The following is a 19,860-nucleotide window of genomic DNA, read 5'->3' as shown; positions in this document are numbered from 1 at the left end:
TCTCCCCAGTGTTAGGCAAAGCAAAATCTGGAGAGATCTGGAAAATTTGCTTTATTCCAAACTTAGATTCCATGAGGCTTTGAATGGGCCTAAATTTGGTCAAACCTGTTCTCTCATTCCTACCGTCAGCTTGTTTCAGAGTCATCTGGACTTGATTTTCAGAGAAGAACCTGGAGATCAAAGTTCAGCTGCACAACTTATGGTCAACCTAGTGCTTTACAGGTTGTGCATACGCATGTGTGTGTGTGTGTGTGTGTGTGTGTGTGTGTGTGTGTGTGTAAATGCTAGGATGTGTCTTTAAATCAAAAACAAACTATACATTAAAACTAGTGATTATTCAAATCAAGTTTTAAGGCTCCTATCCCACCTCCCTTACTAACTCTGGGTTTGCACTGGAAGGAACAGTGGAAAACTGTCAGGAAATGGGTCTAAATGTTCCAAAAGTTTTTTTGGAACTATTTTTTAAGGCAGCAATCTATGCAGAGTCATTCCTTTCTGTAATTTCTTGGTCAAAGCAGCAATACCTTTACTGGCCTAAGTTACTTTTGAAAAGAGGATGACAAAAATCATTTTTTCACAGCTGCTTTTGCAGTACTATGTATATAGCAGTTATTCAAGAAATTTTAGTAAAATGAATGCTTGGCTAAATGAATGAATGATCTTGTCTAAAAAGATACTTGGAATTTTTTATGATTAGTACAATTTTGTATTCTTGTATATAATTAGACATTTTCATTTTAAAAATAAAATTTTATTTAAAATTTTGAAAAATTATACAAAATATTTTTCAAATTATATTACTGATTGCTACAAGTGATTCATTTTCCTTAACTTTAGTCATGGAAAAAAATTTTTTTGGTCCCTGGGCATCCTCTAAGCATATTATCTACCCAAAATGCTAATACTTAATGATATTTGCATTAGCAAGCCTCCAAAATGGCCCACAATCATCCACATCCCCTGGTATTCACATCCTTGGGTCATCTTCTCTTGCAATGAATCCAGGCTGGCCCTGTATCACCAACAGAGTTCAGAAGTGACAGTGTATAACTCTCAAGGTTGTCTGATCTCTTGGATCACTCACTCTGGGGGAAGCTAGCCACATATTATGAGGACACCAAAGCAGCCCTGTGGAGAGGCCCATATGGAGAGGAACTAAAGCACCTGATCAACTTGTCACACCTGTGAGGGAGCCACCTTGGAAGTAGGTCCTCAAGCCACAGTCAAGCCTTCAGATGACTGTTGCCCCAATCTGACTCCAGTTACAAAAGAGCTCTAAGTGAGATCTAACCAACAGTGCCTTTCTTGAATTACTGACCTAGAATCTGTGAGCATAATAAATCATTATTTTATGCCATTAACTTTTGTGGTAATCTGTTATACTGTCATAGTAACTGGAACAATATTTAAATGTACACATATTCAGCAAATTTATAGATTTAATTCTCACTTTTAAGAGTATAGAAAATCGAAAGAAATTCCAAGATCAAGCACACACTTTAATCTTCCAACAATTTTCTATCGAATTTCTCTTCTTAGAAAAGTTTCTATAGGAAATGTATTCAATTCTGGACCATTTAATTCCTGGATGGGCTTTTCTAACCTTTAATTGCTTTGGTGCACTTACTTCTTATCCCTCTCTGAAGACATGCCCCTTTTTCCATCAATATCCATTGGCGCCCTTGGGTTTGATGAACTACATCTACTGAGTGAATGAATAAACGGATTAGTGGATAATGGGTGATAATATATAAACCAATGAGCAGATTTGGGTTCCTAATATGTGTCAGGTACTGTGTTAAATGTTTCACATATTATGTTCCATGTTTCCACTTCCATTACCCTTTTGTACATGTGCAGTCATTTTTGCAGTATTTCACATGCACTTTACCTTTCCAATAATCCAATGTATTCAGGGAACAAAAAGGACTCTCATGGACAAAGGGAGTTTGTTAGCATTTAGAGTCTCCCTGACATGATTTTCTTTTTAAGGATGTAATCAGCTTTTGGTTTGTGGAAAGAAAATCTGAGAACTACCCATTAACCAAGAGCTTCCACTTCCCCAAGAGACACAGGCTCCTTCTCTCAAAGAACTTCATGCTTATGAGGAGACTGACAATGAACAACCAAAAGGAAAATTAGTACAAAGCAATGACTTCCATGCAGAGATGCAAAAGAAGAGAGATGGCTGCGTTAGAGGACGGATATCCTAAGATTTGAAAAATGTTGGCATCAGTGACAAAAAGCATGGATCTCTTTAAAGTGATATCTCGAGACAAAGATGGATATAATCAGGCATGCTGAAAGCAACAAGTTTTAGCCTCAGTGGTTTCTCAATGAAATCTAAAGAAGTCAACGGTGTATTCAACATTGAGAATACAAGAAAATTAAAGATTGTATAAAATGGATTAATGTACTGTTGAAAATTCTTTCCGAGAAAAAAAGAGGAAAAGAAAACATTACAGGCAGAAGGAGCACAGCATTGAGGCCACAAGGTAGGAAAGAGCTTGGCATATTGGGGACAAAATGAAGACCAACAGGAAAGAGAAGAGTGCACAAGGATGGTGTAAGATGAGGTCAGAGAGGTATACTGGCCCAGTCAGGGAGGCCTTTGTGCAACAGAATAAGAAATCAGAATCTTTTTTCTAAAAACAATGAAAAGCCAATGAGGACTTTTAAGCCAATGACATATTTCTAAAATATCCTTCTGGCTGCTCTGTGGTAAGTGGGATACTCTGCGGTGGGGGGTGGGGGGGGAATCAAAGCAGGGGTTGTAAGGAGACTCGTACAGCAGGATCAGGAGGGATGATGGTGGCTTGACCGTAGAGGCTGTAACACGGAGGAAAAGAAGTTGATCTATGCGAGGCATGCTTTGGAAGAAGATTCCGAGGAACTAGCTGATGGATTGCATGTGGGGGTCTATTGCTGCCTGCCAAACCTCAGCTGTTTTGGCACCGTCACCTTTCTGGCCTCTACAGCACTGTTTGTACAATCATTTAAAGCTTCACTGACCTTTCCCTTATTATTTTATAAAATAAAAATTGGAAAAAATGAAAAATGTTGCTATTAGTGATAAAGAGCATGCATCTTTTTAATGTGATATCTCGAGACCAAGATGGATATCATTAGGCATGCTGACAGTAACAAGTTTTACACTCCACTGGTTTCTCAATGAAAACTAAAGCAGCCAACAGTGTATTCAACGTTGAGGAATACAAAAAAATTAAAGACTGTATGAAGTGGATTAATGTATTGTTGAAAACTGTTTCCAAAAGAAGAGGTATATTTGTACTTTTTTGACCTCTCTATCATGTTTAAGTCTATTGCTCAACATTTGTACATTCTTGATAGCATTCATGTTTTCATGCTTTCAAATGTATATAGCCCTTGCGTAAATATCACATCCTAGTAAAAGACTATATATATTGATTGCTACCCAAATACATTTATTCATGTATTAAAACTTCCTGAGTTTCTGCCTTGTTCTGGGCACTTTTCTATGTACTTCAGTTATAGAAATGAATAAACGAGGTCAAACACAGTCCTTGCCTTCATGGGGCTTATAATCTATAGTATATAAAAATAAGTAAACAGGCAGTCACAATAGAAAGTGACGAGAGCCATGATGGGCAATGTTCAGGTTGCCGTAGGAACACAGGTAGAAGCACAAACTAAGAAGGTGGGCCACTTGGGGTAGGAGGCAGCATTGGAAAATCCCCCTAGAGGAGGTGACCTCCAGGCTGAAACCTCAGTTCTCATCAGTAAGAACTGGTCACCTCCCTAAGAATGAGCCCAGCCATTCATTCAGCAGCCACAACTCAATGTAGCATCTTTTCTTCCCCTAACATGGCACATGTGTCTCATGTTAGACACTTCTAACATGGTAAAGAGACAAAACTTGTATTTATTTTTAAAAACAGGCCCTGGAAAGAAAGTCAATTGTCAAGGCCAAAGATGGAGGTGCAGATGAAGCAAACTGGTATAAGAAATTCATGGCTTTTAGCCAAGACAGAGAAATCTCTGCTATATTGAAAAGTGGTATATTGGGGTTCACAACGGCTCTGCTCTACAAGGCAACTGAGTTCCCTGTTGAGCTCTACATGGAAACACATAAAAGCAGACTGTAAAACAGATTCAGAAAGTACCAGAAACAGTAAAATGTACTTATCAAGTGAGAGAGATAAATCGCTACGTGTCTGAAAAGGTACATAGATGTTCACTTGTGGGTTTGCTTTTGTTTTGTGGGAAAATAGTATATTATGGTAGAATTTGCAAATTTTGACATTCACAGAGGGCTCAGGCTCTCCTCCTTGGAACCAAAAGGCCTTTATCCCCTTCAACTGGATATAATATTTCCTCTAAAGAAAGACTTATAGGGCTTCCCTGGTGGCGCAGTGGTTGAGAGTCCGCCTGCCGATGCAGGGGACGCGGGTTCGTGCCCCGGTCCGGGAAGATCCCACATGCCGCGGAGCGGCTGGGCCCGTGAGCCATGGCCGCTGAGCCTGCGTGTCCGGAGCCTGTGCTCCGCAACGGGAGAGGCCACAACAGTGAGAGGCCCGCGTATCGCAAAAAAAAAAAAAAAAGAAAGAAAGACTTATAGAAACCCATCATTTGCATCTTCGGTCTCTCTTCCATCTTCTGAGTGAATCTACCTACTTTTGCATTGTTTGTCATCTCCAAGTTCCCCTTCCCTGCATATGATATGATATTACTAGAGTTAAGAAGCCAGCGGGACTGACTTTCAAATATTTCAAATGTTATTTATACAACTAATTTAGTTTCCCTAAGTAATAATGTACACACCCAGCAGGATCTGCTCTGTAAATGACTCCCCAGTTCACGTTGGATCCCACTTAAAAGCTGCCCTTATTACTAGCTTATTAGTCAGAAAGTGAAGAGCTTATGATAGATTTTATTATGCTCACAGGAGCTTTCCTTCTGGGGAGTTAGAACCCATCTGCAAAGAAAGAAAAAGTGAGTGTACTTACCCGGGGTCAAGAGCAAATCTGGAGGAAGTGAAGGTTTCTAATGTCCTTGCTTGTTTCCACAGTGTAAGTTTAAATTTTAGGTCTGTGGATTAAATACTACAAAGATTATCATCCTTTCCGGTCTCCATATTCATAAAAGCTCTCACTATGCATTCTATTCCTCTTCTTTACCTCTCTTTACAACTAAACATTGAATATTTAGAAAATGTCTGTCTTTATATAGTAGTTACTTCCTAAGCTATTATATGAATGTAGTTATTGAATAGGATCTTATATGAGTCCTGTATGAATGGGATGTTAGGATTTGATCCTCCAGAAAAAGGCACGGGGAAAAAAATGTTACACTAAGAACTTTGATAAAGCTCAAAAATATTTAATACAATGAAAACAACAGAACTGAGATTTTTTTCAATGTATTTTCCTCGTAAATCATTTTGTTGATGACTTTAAATGCTTATAAAGCAACTTGAAGCTTATTTTGACTTGTTAAAGTGCCAAAGTTTATATAAATCTGGCTCTGTCTTACCTGATATTAGAAGCGCCAGAAGGCTCTTAACTGCGATCTCAGCCACAGAGTATCAGTTTACCGACATGCTGTGTAAGAAAAAGCCAAAAAACCAAATAAACAAAAAGCGAGTAATGCACACAAACAGGCATTACAGTGTGTTTTTCTTAAAATAATATTTTAGTCATTGTTGTTGTTGATCTTAAGTTCCTTAGGTGAGTGAGAAAAATGGCCAGCAAATAATGCATTCCCTCCCCAGCCTCAGCTCGTGCTCTGGCTGTATCTGTGGGCCTAGAGCATTTGTAGTCTGCAGAACTATTGCTCCTGTTTGATTGAGATTTGTGCTTAAACACCCATAGCCTGATCTCTTAAAACGCTGCTGCTTATCTGCAGAGCTTGCTAGTTGCTGTACAAGCAGTATCCCATGTCTTCGTTAAATTAGTTAGGTCATTTTCTTTTCTTTTCTTTTTTTTTTTTATTGTAGTGCAGTTTATAAAAATGAAAGAATTTGGCACTGTTTTGTGTCTACCAAAGCACCTCAGATTATTTCTCGAATGTTTCTGGTTGGATAAAATCTCAAATGTATCTTGCCAAGTGCCCTTTTCTCCATGACTTCCAAATCCATGCAAATTTCAGGGAAAATTTAATCCGTATGTTTCTGATTCATTCACTCTTAACTCATCATATTGTTGTTTTCAAAAAACAATTTTATGTCCAAGAAACTCTAGGGGCATTTTTTTTTTATATATAATCTGTTTTTAGTCAAATGTCTCCCCAATTGGAGCATGGAAGTTGTGTATTTTCAAGTATTAAGTATTGAACTTGAACTTCCATCCACCCCCCCATTTTAACTTCAAATTATTCTTGTAAGAGGTAAGTTGCAATCAGAATATGGAGAATGTGAAATGACTGCACATTTCTGCCAGCAGCTGCCTTGCCAGAACCGAGGCTGACTCAATCAGCCAGAGCCTGCTGAACAAAGCCAAGTTCACCCCTGAAGTCTCAGGCAAACTTCCCTCTGCTGAGTCACCCCTTAAAGAGTTGCACTTGTGGATCTGAACCTGCCATTTTGTAAAAAGTGCGAGCTTAGGCACGTCTGAACCCTTATTGGAACAATGGAGTATCACAGTTGGTAACCATTATCTCTGGAAGGGGGAAAAGGTCTTTTTATAAATCATGTACTCTGCATCTACCACAGTATTGTTTGTTTACTTTTTTTTTTTTTTTTGGGGTACGCGGGTCTCTCACTGTCTTGGCCTCTCCCGTTGCGGAGCACAGGCTCCAGACGCGCAGGCTCAGCGGCCATGGCTCACGGGCCCAGCCGCTCCGCGGCATGTGGGATCTTCCCAGACTGGGGCACGAAGCCGTGTCCCCTGCATCGGCAGGCGGACTCTCAACCACTGCGCCACCAGGGAAGCCCTGTTTACTTTTTTACACACCATTTTAGGGTCATCAAATCACACTACAGAGGACTTTAGGTTTCATGCAAAAACACCAAAATGCTGAACACATTAACAAGTAAATAACAAATACATGTTTATGCATTGACTTCTAGTTGAAGCAATCTGGTTGGCATTTTCTCAAGGGAGTTATTTAAATTTTAAATGGAACAATATCTCATTTAGAGTTCTGCAAATATGCGAGGGCACAGAAGTAATTTATATGTACATGAAACTCTTCACTGAAGCACCTGGGTACTTGACAATAATTAAAATACAAAGTAGACTTATTAACTTTTCCTTTTAACTTTCTACCTTTTTGCTTCTTCGGGGAGAGTGAAGGAAATTTCTAGAGTAGTCTGTCAAGTACCTAGAGGTCCTTTTTCCTACCACCACATAATGCCTGACGGCAATTTGCACCTCCATCTCTTTCTGTTGCATCCTTCAGAAGCCCTGCTGTGATCTTCCCTTACACACTCATTGTCTATTTTCAGAATCAGTGTTTTTATTTCTTAAGCTATCAGTCCCTTTTCCCCAACTGCCAGAGACAACATTTATTTCACTTTAATGTCAGCAATATAATTAAGGAAACAGATGATAGAGGGTATAAAAATGATGGAAAGTGCTATAAATCAGAAATTTCCACAACATAGTTTCAACAATGACCTGGGTATGGATAATTCCCATACTTATATTGTTGGCCTCAGACCTCCACCCTTACCTCCATCATCATTAATTGTCTATGAGGACATGACTTACATAAGTGGCTCTCAAAGTGCAGTACCCAGAAACACAAACACTGGGTTCATCCCCAACCTGTGGAATCAGAAACTCTGGGAGTGGGTCCCGGCAATCTGTGTTTTATTAGCAAGACTTCCATGTGATTCTGATGCTTGCTGAAGTTTGAACTGGCCCTGAAACTTAATGTGTTGAATCCAACAGTTTGCTTCTCATTTCCTATTTTCTTAACCTCGCCATTTTTATCAATAGTATCACAATCACCTTAGTTTGTTGCCATCAAAATCTTGAAGTCACTTTTACTTTTTCATTTTGCCTTCTTTTCTAGTCCTCTATTATGAAGATGGCCCACTTCTGTACCCAAGGTGTTTTTAAAAATCTATTCCTTCTCACTTATTCTAGGCCCACAAAAATCAAATCCCAAGCCTTCTCCAACAAGCTAACCAACATTCTCTCTGTGGTCTTTTATTCTATCCTGCTATTAAAATAATTTTCCTCATATGATGATTTCATCTGTCACATCACTGCTCAAGAACACAGCTGTTTTATTTTGAACCAAAATACAATTCTCTTGTCTGTCTTTTGAGGCCTCCACCAATAAGCGGTCCTCCACTACCTTAGTCTCATTCCTCAGTTTCTAGCAAAGCAGATCTCACTGGCTTGTTCTCACTTCCCTTGTGCTTTACATTTCTCTTATCTGGAATGCTCTTCCTCTCTTTCCCACCACTCTGTGTTCTGTTCGTATTGGAAATCCAATTCGCATTCTTTGAAACAGGAGTCTAACTTTATCATTCAGTATTTATTTTTACTCTGTGATCATTGTATTAAATTTGCCCTAACTTTTATGTTTCTTTCCCAGGCATTGCTTCAAATTGATATGATGTATATACTCTTCAGCTCTTGTCTATAACCTCTTCATGTTTATCCACCCTGTACTGCCCATTTCAGGCCCAGAACTATGGCTAACTGGAGTAAAAGTAGGTAAAGTGAGATACTAAAACTCAAGTGTCCACATTTGTAGTTATTAGTAGCCCTGGCTTAGGTTCATGGGAGGGAGCATGAAAGTTACCATCTAATAAGGGTTTAAATATTCATAACTAATTGGCCGTGCCAACTGTCTTTGATTCTGTGCCATTACTGTTTAGATGTACTGTCCCTTATTGTGACTTTATCTTTCAAGACACGATTTATTACTCCATAAATCTGAAACAATGAAATCAGTGTGTACTTGTATGTGTAGACATATATTTTCTTTCCAACATGGACCCAAACCTAAAGGAAACTCCATTAAGACTATAAACAGAAAAAATTCACCTCAGTTTTGATGGGTATTTCCACGGCTTCCTGAAATAAAATAGAGCCTGTTTGTTCTTAATATTTTTTATGATTTAGTGATAGCCTGTAGAGTACTATATTTTAATTTCAAAAAGGCAGTGAACAACAGATGTGGTAGAAGGCGAGGAAAGGGAGAAATGGGTTAAAAGAAGCAGTCAAAACTAAAAATATACAGCACCGGGCTTCCAAAGCGAAGCCAACTATAATAAGAGGAACAGAAAGCATTAGTGGGAAACCGGTTTCATTCAACCCTGGCACAAGAGGCAAAGAATTTTACTTTTTACTTCTTACAGATCATTTGACTTTGTTAAAGCACACCTTTATCTTCACCATATCATTTAAATTTTTATTTGGAGTTCTATCATCAACACCAATCTTCAGATTCTTATGATTAAATTTGTACATCTCTGTAGTTTGTTAGCTATAGATCCAAAAATCTAAAAAGTTCTGAAAGCTAATTATTTTTCCAACTCTTACAGTGGTAGAAAATTACCTGACCTCAATTAATTTGGTGGCAAAACCTTACCTGAACTGACATAAAATTATTTACTCTTTTTATTTATCCCGCTTGAAGTGAATATTCATACATTTTGCTGCTCAAACAATGCATTTGAATACAGAGTGAAGTTCCAGTCCTCTTGGGAGTGTGATGTAATATATTATATGGATACTATTATCTGCCTAAAATTCAAATTTTTCTAAATTTGGAAACATATCTGGCCCCAGAGACTTAGGATTGCTGATTGCAGACCTGAACTAATTTTCTCTTCTGAATTTCTCCTCTGATTTTCTCAGGAAGAAGTTTTAAATTATTTACTATTATCTTGAGAATATCTCTTTAATAACTTGGGTTTTTTTAAAGGTCTCTGCTATGAAGGAAGTAGCTAAATTAGGTTTTAACAAGGAACTCTGGATACAAGTTATACAAAGGGACTAAAAACACTTTAAAACAAGATCAAATGTCAAGGGGCACAATTTAGAACCCAAGAGTGTAAAGAGTTTTCCATATTTTATTTCTTAACTTCCATATGGGTGTGCTGAATGAAAAGAAATATACATATGCACATGTACATATATACACACATACATATACACATACAATAGGTACACATGCATATATTTTATCAATCTAATGGCAAACTTGAAAAACAGAATTAGAGCTATTAAATGTGTGTGTATGTGCGTCTATATAATGCCATATTCTCACAACAGATCATATCAGTAGTTCAAATAAAAGATATTGTTGCAAATGCAACCACACACACACACACACACACACACTTTCCATACAATGTACTCTATTGGTCACTTAATTTTTCTAGTATAGTTGTAAAAAATTAGTACTTTTCAATATTTTATCCAGTGGGATGGTTATAATAAAATTAGTATTGGCTCCCAATGTATAGTGCCAACTTCCTGAGGGGATAGGTTTGGGGTGGATACTACTGAACTAAATAACTCCGATGGAGTCTGAGTTGTACACAAAACACTCTGAATGTGTTGGGAGTAGAGCAAGTGAGCACAGGGCCTTTGCTCTGCACTGGGTTATAACTCTCTGCCCTCTTTAGGGAGAAAGGCTGGCCGGCTGCTGTTACAAACAGGGCAAAGCTCTGGATTCAAACAGTGAATCAACATTTACTGAAGGTCCACCATTTGTCAAAATCTGAAGCAGATACTGGGAGCTGTTCCAAAGCTACCAGCAGGCATAAGAGCCTTTCTCTGCAAGAACTCACAATGTAAGTAGAGATTCAGGGCAGCCACATATTAATGCAATTATCTAAGACATATTAATAAGAGAGCACTGATAGTGTTATTAATATACATTATGACAGTCAAAACATTTCCAGAAAAAAAATATCAAGTACTGGGCTTGCTAAAGATACTCTTTTCACCTTTACCAGAGCCATACTCCTACGTATGGGGATATGTATTGCATTATGTGATCTATACAGAGGTTAAGAAGATACCGTAATGGGAAAAAAACTACAGAACACAGTTGAATTCCCATCTACAAGTGAGCGCCAATCAAAAGATGGGGGGGTGGGGCTTCCCTGGTGCCGCAGTGGTTGAGAGTCTGCCTGCCGATGCAGGGGACACGGGTTCGTGCCCCGGTCCGGGAAGATCCCACATGCTGCAGAACGGCTGGGCCCATGAGCCATGGCCGGTGAGCCTGCGCGTCCGGGGCCTGTGCTCCGCAACGGGAGAGGCCCCAACAGTGAGAGGCCCGCGTACCGGAAAAAAAAAAAAAAAAAAGATGGGGGGATGAAACGTGGTAAATGCAGGACTGGTTATGGAGCTTTGGGGCACAGAGAGACATGGAGTTCCAGTACTGACTGCATCTTGGCAGTTCTTAAAAACATTTCACTGACTGTATAAAAGCCATTATTGGGGTTTCCCTGGTGGCGCAGTGGTTGAGAGTCCGCCTGCCGATGCAGGGGACACGGGTTCGTGCCCCGGTCCGGGAGGATTCCGCATGCCGCGGAGTGGCTGGGCCCGTGGGCCATGGCCGCTGGGCCTGCGCGTCCGGAGCCTGTGCTCCGCAATGGGAGAGGCCACAACAGTGAGAGGCCCGCGTACCGCAAAAAAAAAAAAAAAAGCCATTATTTTGGAGCATAAAAATCCTTCCGCTCCCAACAGAAAGTGAGAATTTTTATACTGCTTTGTCATGATGTGAAAGGGAGTAATGATGTCTTTCTCCATCAGTCTCTGATCTTTGCAAATGAAACAGAGAGGACAGGTCATGCTTTAACATGGATGGCAGCAGCCTCCTCTGGAGTCAACCTCAGGACTTCCTAAGTGAAAAGCCATGTCTCTAATTTAAGTATGAGACAGTAATTACTCTCACAGACAGGGAGAATTTCAAGTCCCTACCTATTTGCAGCCCTGTCTAAAAACAATCAACTCCCCTTTCAAACTTGACCAAACTACAAATGGTATGAGAACTCAGTCACCTAATAAAGATGTTCATTTTGGCACTCAGTAGCTTATGCGTGGTTCACAGATGGCGTGTGTCTCATTTTTTGTGTAATCCAATCATCCTGAACTACTGAGTCTCACAGTCTTCAGGAGTAATTGCAAAGCTCACCGTGACAACTGTCTCTTCTTCCAGATGTCGATATAAGGAGTGTGGCTTTCACCACCTCTTTGACATAGAATGTGTACATGGCTCTCCAGGTCAGAGTGGCACCCAGCAAGGTAAAGAGAAATGACTTCTTTGCATTGCCTTTGAGTTACTGCCTAGCACTGGTATGAGCAAATATGTTCTATAAATGGCCTCTCTGTCTGTAGGCAACTTGTTTCCCTTTTGGCTGGGTACCATGCAGAAAACATTCTGCAGTACTGCTCGCATTGTGTGGTAATGGTGGCAATATAGAGGCACCCGTGCCCAAGGAAAGATTCAAAAACATTTAAATAGGGGCTGTTACGGAGGTACCATTTTACTCACAGGCAAACTTTCTAGTATTAACACTTGCACTTCTGCTATCATTTTCTGAAATCATGACAGTTTGTCCTCAGTCTTTTTTTGGCAGGGGGTGGCTTTTACTTTTCCAACTTCTAAAGGATACCAGATTTTAAAGGCAAAATATTGAAACATTTTAAGCTGTAGGTTTGTTAGTTTCTTTTTCCCTTGAGGCTGGTGTTAACAGTTGTGTTTTATTTCAGTATAAAAATGCCCCTTTAAAAAAAAAATCAAAGCACCTAAAGCAAGGAAATATGCAAAGCCTCAAAACAGCTGTGTAAATTCACATAGGCTTTGGGCCTATAAACATTCAGCCTTAAGGGAATGACACTCTGGAAAGTCTGATTTTTACTTAAAAATTGAATTATGATTATGAATTAGTGCTACACTCATTTCAGTAAAATATCAGCGCTGTGTGTATTTCCTTAAGCTTTTTCTGCTTACTGCCATCATCATAACATAGATCGTCAGTAAGAAATGTTAAGTGTGGCAACAGCTAAGAAAAATCTTCTACGTCAGTAAAAACAATATGTTAGGCAAAGTCTTTTTTAAAAACTTATTTTTAAGAGGATTTTAAACTGTTCATAATTTATGCATAGTTTTGGATTTGAACTAGCAATAATAACTTTGCTGTAGAGATAAAAATTAAGACAATATCCTTTCCCTTAAGTAGCTTACATAAAGAATGAAGACTCTATATTTAGTCTGGGCTTACACACACACACATACACACACACACACTCTCTCTCTCTCTCTCTCTTTCCAGTGGAAATATCCAGGTAATTGCTGCAGTTCTTCACTCTTTTAGAATCCCAGAGCTTTATACGTAGAATCACAGCCTTAGAACATTAAACCAATAGTGAATACGTTCAAAATGGGAGAGTTGTTGAAAATCCAAATTCTCATGATAGATTCCTGTAAATTATGAGTTAACTTTTCTTAAGTCCTTGTTCACCGTCAATATTATCAGCACAGGAATTACTGATATGCTCATAAATTAATAGTAATAGCAAAACTGACCTTCATCTAAAGAGAATTCCAAATCTCAACAGACATTTATGGAGTGCGTGCAATGTGCCAAGCATTGGGCTAATTAAATCCCTCCTATCTCTACACTTTAAATGAGAGAAAAGCTGACTCAAGGGAAAGAGTTATGGCCAAAGGCCATTTAATTAATTTGTTGTCTGGGGAAATAGCACAGGAACTGGGAAGAAAGCCCAGGTATGAGAACTGCTAAGTTGTTGTTCAGGATACAACACATTGTTTTTCAGAACTCCAGTGGAAGACACATTTCAAAACTATATTCAGCTAATGTGAAACTATAATTCTAAAACAAATGTTGCATGTAAAAAGTCTCAGAGGCACAACACATGGCCTGCATTTCCTTATCGTTGCTGACCCCAATTGGAGAATTTCATCCCTACAGACATTTTCATAGTGAACTACCATTAGTAGGCTGGATACTGTGCTTTGATACTACAGGCAAGAGAGAAATCTCATGATTTCTCTAGGAATTGTCCAAAGAACCAAGCAGCAGGCTTTCACGTGGGGACAAGTTATTACCTGTTGAGCACATATAGTACTTAATGCTAGGAATCTCGTGTTCTGAATACAAAACCCCTATGAGATTTTACCTATATTTTAAAGTGGGCTTTCATTGTTTTTTTTTCCTTTTCTTCATTATTATTCAAAATATATTTCTTGAACACTTACCAAGGGCTAAGCAATATTTTGTGGCTGAAGGATCAAACATGAATAAATTGGTGTCTCTGTCTTTGAGAGTCTAGAGACATGGTCACCTCCATAAATAAGTATGCTACAACACGTGATCAAATCTGTAAGACATATGCATAATGCTATGAATGTAAAAGAAATAGGAGGGGACTTCCCTGATGGCACCATGGTTAAGAACCCACCTGCCAGTGCAGGGGCACGGGTTTGATCCCTGGTCCAGGAAGATCCCACATACCATGGAGCAACTAAGCCCATGCGCCACAGCTACTGAGCCTGCACTCTAGAGCCCGCAAGCCACAACTACTGAGCTCCTGTGCTGCAGCTACTGAAGCCTGTACACCTAGAGCCCATGCTCCCCAACAAGAGAAGCCACAGCAATGAGAAGCCCACGCACCGCAACGAAGAGTAGCCCCTGCTCACCACAACTGGAGAAAGCCCGCACGCAGCAACGAAGACCCAACGCAGGCAAAAATAATAAATAAATAAATTTTAAAAAATAAATAAATAAATAAGGAGGGATTGATTCTGTCCTTGAGTGAAGGGTGGAGTGTGAATATGATATATGAGCGAGATCTTGAAGAATACATAAGACATTTGCTCTGTAAAGCTGTTAGTTGGTTGGAACATTCTGCTTTGCAGAATCACATAACGTCTTCCAGTTTTCATAGAATAAATGGGGAAGGTTATTATAAAAGGACTAGGCCCAGTTTTCACAAGGGAATCCCCCTAAATCTGCAAAGATAGTATACTCTCAACTTACTTAAATTATTTCTGAGTATAGAAAAAGAAGAAAAGCCACAAGATACTTTTATGAAACAAGAATTATATTGTCATCTAAACCTTATAAAGATAGCACAAAAAATAAACTATAGATCAATCTCACTTATGAGTATGGAAATAAAAATCTAAATAACATATGAGCAAATAGAATCCAAGAATTCATCATAAAAATTAAATAGCATGACCAGGTGATATTATTCCAAAAATCTAAGAGGAAAATCTTATGATCATCTTCACAGATGTTAAAGTGGCCTTTGACAAAAATTAACAACCATTCCTCATTATCAACACATTGAATAAAATGTTGAATAGGAGCTGAACAATTTCTTCTTTAGTGTTAATATATGATTATAACTACACACACACATACACACACACACACACACACACACACACACACAAAATGCAGTCCTAAAGTCAGTATGTTACTTACTAGCGAAGACTAGAGGCATTCACATTAAGGCCAAAAACCAGTCATGGATACCCACTAACTCCACTACTATTTAAAAATATATTAGAAGTGGCTGGTGTGTGTGTGTATGGCAGGGGCGGGGAATCAGTGAACCGCTTCGGTGGACACCCGAGACCTGGGTGGGGCTGCTTCCCAGGCGGCTCGTAGGCGTGCAGCAGGAAAGGAGGAGGAAGAGAATAGGACCAACCTCTGCGCCTTTGTAGGAGCCGCGACTCCCGCCTGCTGCTCTCCCGGCTCCGTACCGACCCTCCTTCCTCCAGGGACCTGAAGGCGGCGCGTGCCTTTTACACGCGGTAAACAGAGGCTCGGAGCGTAGGTCAGCCGAGGTCACGCCCCGACCAGGGCCAAACGAATGGGGGATCCACTAAGCTTGAAGGCCCCGCCCAGGTCCCTCCCAGTTCACTGGGTGGGCGGGCTACAGTGAGCTGGAAGCTGGTGAGTGGGTGGGCTTCGGGCTGCCAGCCACTGGGAGCCTCGTTCTACTAGCCTCCGGACCCGGATGTAGAGGTTGCTGTCGTCCTAGGACTTTTCGCCTTCCGCTCTCTCTGCCCTAGAGTTTGGGGTACCGAGAAGTGAGTCATTCTTGGCCCTTGGTCCTCCTTAATCGAGACCAGGGATTGTGTGGAGCGCTTCTAATTTCTGGAACCGTACAGTAGGATGAGGTAAGGAAGGGCTTCCAGGCACAAGAACTAGCATGTGCCTATGCTTGGATGTGACACTGAACTGAGAAAGTTCTTGAAACCGCCAAGTCTAACTGTGTCTCTTGGGACCAGAGAGCAGGTGGGCGGGCATCAGCTGTGGAATGGCACCTGAGGAGCTGGGCCTTCTGAAGGTGGTGGGAGCCATAGAAGGTTTTTACTGAGGAGGGAGGTGGCCCAGCTCAGGTCTTTATAGGCTCTCTCTGGCTGCAGAGAGGAAAACAGACTGTGGGAGTGAGAGCTGATTGTTTCCCTAGTGTCCACTCAGCCATTTTTTCCTCTAACAAAATTCAGTGATGCATATTTTATTATTTTTACTTTTTTCTGGATTTAATTTGCTATATATTTTGTTAAGAATTTTTTCACCTGTATTAATTAGGACTATAGTCCTGTAATTACTATTTTTTTGTATTCATTAAAATTTTATATCAGTAAATAAATAATAATAAATAAAAGTGTAGTAGAGGCACTAGGCAATACAATCAGACTCAAACAATAGAGCCACGAGAATTAGAATAGAAGAAGTGAAACTATCTCTATTTACAGATGATATTGCAGTATATTTGGAAAAATACAAGACTGAAAACACTAATATAATTTTTAGAAATTCAGTAAAAGTAACAGAATATTAAACTAAAAACAAATATAAGCCTTTTTATACACAAACAGTAGCTGATTAGGTGATGTAACAGAAGATAAAACTTCAGTTTACATTAGTAGCAAAAAGAGAATTCATTTAAGGATAACTTAATAGAAAATGTGTAAAATCTATGTGAGGAAAAATTAAAATACTTTTGAAAAATATAAAAGAATTTGCATAACTTTGGGGATTTTTCTTGTTTTTGGATAGCATGAGTAAACATTATAAAGCTATCATTTATTCCCACCTTATTAATAAATCTAGCATGATCGTAATCAGAAAAACAAAAGATTACTTTATGTAGCTATTCAAATAGATTTTTGAAGTTTATATGGAAAAACAAACATAAAAATATCCATGAGAACCCTAAAAAATGAACAATGAGGGATGGCTTTATTAAAACATACTATAAGCTTCTGTAATTAAAACTGTGATATTGAGGCTTCCTTGGTGGTGCAGTGGTTGAGAGTCCGCCTGCCGATGCAGGGGACAGGGGTTCGTGCCCCGGTCCGGGAAGATCCCACATGCCGCGGAGCGGCTAGGCCCGTGAGCCATGGCCGCTGAACCTGCGCGTCCGGAGCCTGTGCTCCGCAACGGGAGAGGCCAAGACAGTGAGAGGCCCGCGTACCGAAAAAAAAAAAAAAAAAAAAAAACTGTGATTACTGATCCTTGAATAGATAGAAAGAGAAAGTAATGGGAAAGAATAGAAAGCTCACAGGCAGATGAAAAATCACATGGAAATATAGTAATGAAAAAGGCAGTATCTCATTGGAATGTCAGATTGTGAGGGAAAGCAAAGAAGTACAAATAAAATGATGGGGATACGTAAAATGAACACTGGAGATATAAGTGCTCAAAGTGGTCAAATTTGGGACAGTTTTAGCATCAACAAAAATCATGGTATTAATGCATTTTAACATACTGAAAATATAAAAAAGAACATGTTACCAAAAATAGATGAATAGTAAATACATAAGTTCAAGGGTAAGAAGGGAAATTATAGACGAGTGTGTACTAATATGTAGAGGAAAAAATAAAATGAGAAAATCACCATTTACAACACCAGTGTAAATAATTGATTCAGACAAGGTCTATCAATGGATGTGAAAAACTATGGGTAAAAAGTTTTGAAGAAGCAGGGCATTCACATAGTCTCAAGTGCGGCCGTACAGATTACTTATCAACTGCAAAAGATTAACTGTACAATTAAAATAGGGAGATCTGGCAGACATCACCTTTACCAAGTGATCAAATAGACCACCACTAATAATGAGACAAAGTGATATTATGTATCTCCTCATGGGACACTTGGGAAATACACAATGTTACCTGTGTAGAATTCTTCCCCGGAGACTCTAATCATGAGGAAACTATCAGACAAATTCAGAATATGACACTAAAGAGCTATGGCAACCAAATGTAACATGTGAAAATTTAATTGATTCTAGGTTCTTCAGATTTTGAGGACAATTGGAGAAAGTTCAGTGTGGACTCTATATGAATCATATTTTGTATCCATGTAAAATTTCTTGTGTATGATAATAGTTTTGTGACTATATAGGAAATGTCCTTGCTCATCTGAGAGTTTGGGAAAAAAATACTTAAATTCTTTGAAAATTTTATTTTTACTTTTTACCATTGAGAAATAAATGTTTCAATTTCACTTTACCCTCTCATATTAGACCTAGTCATCTTTTTTGCAAAGGCTGTAGTTAAGTTTTGAGCCATTTAAAGGGGAAAATATGAATATTTATATAAAAAAGATTTATTTTGGAAATATATTTTTGTGAAACACAAAATACGTTGGTATAATATAGTTTGAGATCTGTGTGCATAGATGAATGTTGTGCTACGTCCCAGTATCTATTGTTTAGCATATGAAATATCCCTATCAGGAATCTGCACTTGAAGAGGTTATCAGGCAGTTCAAAAATTACTATTAAAACCTATCCCAAAGACTTTGTTAATGAACATAAGAACAAGTTATTTTTTTCCACTGGTGAAATGAGTGTTGTCAAAATATGCAAAATTGAGCACACCTCGCTATCCTTACCTGAACAAGGTTATGGAATCTGGGAAGTTCAGTAACCTAAATACCATCAGGGAAGCACCAGGATCTAGAGCTCCATGTTCTTGTATTGTACCCCTACTTCCTGGAGGAATCTGTCAACTGATCTGGCCAGGGGAGGTATTCTGGCTTCAAGATGTCACTGTGACTGCCTCAGAGTAAACCCGACAAACCCAAGGTGTTTGTCAAAGAGACAGAGAGTGGAACTTCCCCAAGTTTTCAAAACAGGTTGCATAAATATCTTTTGTTTGTTTGCTAATAAATGCCAGTATATTTGGCACAGTTTTAAGAAGGACTTGCTATTATTGTAACATACAGAAATCTGGTTTTTTCTTTCATTAGAAATTTATGAAATACAGAAAAGGGAGAAAGGAATACCCATGATTTCCACATCTAAAGACAAACACCATTAAGACATTCACGTTTCCTATCAGATTTATAGTTTTTAGACACTGAATTGAGGATATGGGAGAGAGGCCTAAAGCCTCCACTGACTTCCAATCACTGTAAGCTACAGATGTTGACCAAAGGAATTGATAGCAATTTGTTGTTGAATAGCAATTTAACCTAGATTTGTTTGAATCATGAATTATGGGGTTGTTTTTTTGTTGTTGTTGTTGTTTTGCTTCATGTTATTGTTTTCCAAATTTTCCACAATGACTCTTAGGTTGACAGTCAGATTTGTTTATATTTTTACCAAATACTTTGGGGACTGAATTAATGAATGTATATTATTTAAATAATCGCTAGAATTTAGAAAATCAAAGAGGCAGCTGGGGCCTCTTTAGTATTTTTGAACCTTTTGAACTTTAGAAGCTAGGAAAGAAATTGTGAAGGCCTGAATTGACTGAAAACTGCTAACCAGTACATGAAAACAAGAGAATTTACTTCATCTTCCCCTACCTGCCAGAACTACCTCAATCTTGGTAACCAACACTATCATATAGTTTTTTAAAAGTCTATATCGAACCTTGTTTTCCAGATGTTTCTCTTACTAATAGTG

Source organism: Tursiops truncatus, chromosome 12, assembly GCF_011762595.2.
Source record: "Tursiops truncatus isolate mTurTru1 chromosome 12, mTurTru1.mat.Y, whole genome shotgun sequence".
In the NCBI taxonomy this organism is placed as follows: Eukaryota; Metazoa; Chordata; class Mammalia; order Artiodactyla; family Delphinidae; genus Tursiops; species Tursiops truncatus.
The sequence above is the reverse complement of the archived record's forward strand: the minus strand, read 5'-3'. Positions refer to the sequence as shown.